This window comes from Zea mays, chromosome 6, assembly GCF_902167145.1.
Source record: "Zea mays cultivar B73 chromosome 6, Zm-B73-REFERENCE-NAM-5.0, whole genome shotgun sequence".
In the NCBI taxonomy this organism is placed as follows: domain Eukaryota; kingdom Viridiplantae; phylum Streptophyta; class Magnoliopsida; order Poales; family Poaceae; genus Zea; species Zea mays.
The window spans coordinates 41971820-41975429 of NC_050101.1; the positions used below are offsets into that span (position 1 = coordinate 41971820).

General features: G+C 41.3%; 1 long non-coding RNA gene across 1 annotated transcript; it reads right to left on the reverse strand.

Moving 5' to 3' along the window:
• Positions 1–531: 531 nt before the first annotated feature.
• LOC109940302 (uncharacterized) lies at positions 532–2474 on the reverse strand. Its single transcript, XR_002262991.2, has 2 exons — positions 2268–2474; positions 532–730 (listed from the first exon to the last, which is right to left on the reverse strand). It is a non-coding gene; the product is annotated as an uncharacterized lncRNA (long non-coding RNA).
• Positions 2475–3610: the final 1136 nt, after the last annotated feature.

Sequence of the window (3610 nt, forward strand, 5' to 3'; positions counted from 1 at the left end):
TCTCGTTGGTTTTCTCGCAGTCGGCGGCACATGGTGGCGCGCCTTGCTCCACGTTCTCGGCATATGCCATCACTACACGACGGTTCACTTACAGCGACCTACGGTTGGTTGCTAAAACGGCCTTTAGCGACCTACGGTTGGTCGCTAAAAACTTTTAGCGACCCATAAGGATGGTCGCTGTAAGTGCCGTCGCTAAAGGCTTTAGCGACCGATATCTTTTTAGCGACTGACCGTCCGTTGCTAATATTGTATATTTAGCGACCAACCGTGGGTTGTTGTACTATAGATTTAGCAACCAATCGTGAGTCTTTATACTATACATTTAGCAACCAACAGAAAGTTGCCCCTAGTTATAGTCGTTAATAATGATAATATACCATTAATTAGCATTCAACAACTGTTATATGTACAAAAGCATCACAAATCACCAATTTTTATACACATAATCACATAGATATACAAATTTAATTAGTATTGCACAATGCTAGATCCACATCACATAAACCATCAACAAGCACCACAACAAAATCATTCACAAAACCTACACATGTTATTATGTTTTGCACATATTTGCAAACACTTTACAAAATCATTCACAAAAGTACTAACGCTTGGTGAGCATCTCTCATCCTGATACTTGTTCGATTCACCCACTTTAGCTTCGTCCATCAGCATTATCTTGAGATCAATCCAAACCTTGTCTTCAACATCACGTGATCAATTAACGTACCTAAATGACATTCATAATGCATATGAGTGAGTAGGAGCATAAATAGCACAAGATAGATAAGTTATACTAAGGAGGATACAAACTTAAAGCAAAACATCACAACTCTTAGGTGTAACAACTAGATATATTAAATTCTACATCAAACATGACGTTCTAGTCAATCGGACCCAAATCAATCATCAAGTAACATTAGCAACATACAAGTCCTAATATATTTAGAATATAACGCTGATGATTTTGATATATCTAACCAAATCATTTTGGAAAACAGAAATTCCTACACAAATCAGAAGACAAATAAGTGTTTCCAGCGGATGCAGCTTGAGGTTTTGCTGACACTACCGGAGGCTTGGTGTTTTCCAGGTATACACCCTGCAGGTTACTGTCTCTTTAGGAAAAACTATCCGTTGCTGAGAAAAGAATGAGTTCCAACCGAAGCTTTATATATGAATTCATGTTAATAGTGTTGGCAGAACCACAGAAGCATGTTTCCGCATTTTATTTGTAGTTGCATAATATGCTGGATCAATGAGAAGATAAAATTTGTCTACTCTCTCATTCATGATGGGTTCTACTTAAATGTTTGATACAAAGGTACTGATTTGGAAGGGTCTTGGTTCTGTTCTACACTTCAATGATATGCATTTTCAGTTGCAGACACTTGGCACTGCGTTGGGGTTTGCATTGCATAAACTCATTTATGAATTTTCCCCTGGTTCTACTATGTTTATTATCTCCAAGAACAAGAATATCATCTGGTTGGAGCTTTGTAAATAAAGTGATGCTAACAATGTAGGCAGAACCATGTTTCTGCTTTTCATCTCATAGCTGCATCCTAACTCATGAAAAGAGAACATTTTTTTATATGAAGGATAAGATAACCATTGTTAAATACCTTTTGCATTGAGGGGGTTCTTATTTTTTGATGGAAAGATACCTGGATTATACTCCCTCCACACCAAATCATTAGACATTTTGGCTTTTCTAGACAGTTTTTTTTGGGCTATGCACTTAAATATACACAATGTTTAGGTATATAGTAAAATCAGTGTTTCTAAAGAAGCCAAGACGTCTTATAGTTTGGAATGGAGCGAGTGAGTGTTTGTCTTCTGTTTTGTTCTGTGTTTCTGTGACCTGCATTTCCGATCCATTAGCAACATACCAAGGACTAACCAAATCTAGTTACCTACACAAAAGAAATTCCAAGCAAATCATTTTAATGCCTGCTGATTTTGGACAGCAGCACATCACATATGGTCATACAAGCACACACATATCCACATATGGTCATACAAGCACACACATATCCACATATGGTAACACAAACATCAAAGATTCTGAAACTGGACTTGGAAAAATCATAACTCCTAAACTACTGAACCTATGGTCATACAAGCACACACATATCCACATATCATCGCATTAGCATAACACCAACAAAAATCATTTCATCATACATCGAACACAACTACAACAATAATTATCTAACCAAACCATTCATTAAATAAATAGCCGGAGAAACGACTTGGCTCACCACCTCATGATCTGACTTGATTTTTAGCAAGAACGACGATGGCCACCAGTTCGAGCATATCATCGAACACGTGACAGGTACCCCGCTAAAACCTTCTTCTCCTTATCTAAATCTTCCGGGATTTAGCTCCACCACCAACACACACAAACATACACAATTAATACTCAAACATAGGCACTGGTGAGGAATAAACATAGCACAAGCAGCTGGTCTCACCGGGGTTGCAAAGGTCTGACATGCTGCTGTTGTACCAAGGCGCCATGCATCAAGCATAGGGGAAACTCGGCCATGGGGAAAGTGTTGGCATGGGAAAGGCAGCCAGTAGAGAGGGGCTAGGGTTAGAGAGGGAAGGAGATGGGAGGGGCTATCCATGGCAACAAGAGAGGGGGCTGGCGTCCACACCATGGGAAGGAGCAGGGAGGGCGCTGGACAGAGGGCAGGGGCGAGCTCCAGGGAGTGGCGTCGGCCACCAGGAAACAGAAGCAGGGGTGCGCGCTGGGATGGATGCTGAGCAGATCTTGGAAGCCATGGAAGGAGAGGCCGTCGGCCATGGGGAGGGATGAGGGAGGGACGGCCATGGGGGAGGAGCAGAAGATGACCGGCAAGCTGGAGCACCTCGTGCGCAGAGACAGGGAAAAGGGGCAGCGCGCCAGGCTGAGGAATTGAGGGCGCCGACATGCCGCAGTAGGGGGAGGGCGTGACGTGAGGAGCTCGCCATGGGTCGGCAGTGGCTGAAGAGGAGGTTGAGGAAGGAGTGAGGATGTGCGTGGAGAAGGATGAGGAGCCAGGGAGCGCGCGGCGGCTGGGAGAGAAGCCAGGAGCGCGCGGTTGCTAGGTTAGGTAGATGGGCCCTTAGTGGACCTTAGGGTTAGGGAGGATTTTCTTTTTTATTTATTTCGAAATGCATTTTTAAATTACTCAAAAATTCATAAAAAATTTATCAAATAAATAATAAACATTTGAATAAATTATTACGAATGCAAATAAATAATAAACATTTGAAACGACTTTCAACTCGAATCTAATAACATATAAGCACAAAGAACATAGTTGCATACTATAGTCATGTCCGTACATAAACAAACCATGAAATAAACATACAAGCAATATTAAAAAGAAATAAATCACCACTCAATTTAGCGATCAATGTTTACTTGTTTTAATTAATTTTTAGTCACTAACATCTATAGGTACGTTCAGGCTATAAGATTTGATAGTGATCTTTGCTCTATAGCGACCCACCGCTAGTCCCCGACGACATCTATAGCGACCAACCATAAGTTGTTAAATTTCTAGACTTTTAGCGACCAACCGACCGTTGCTACAAAAGGATTTAGCGACTGACC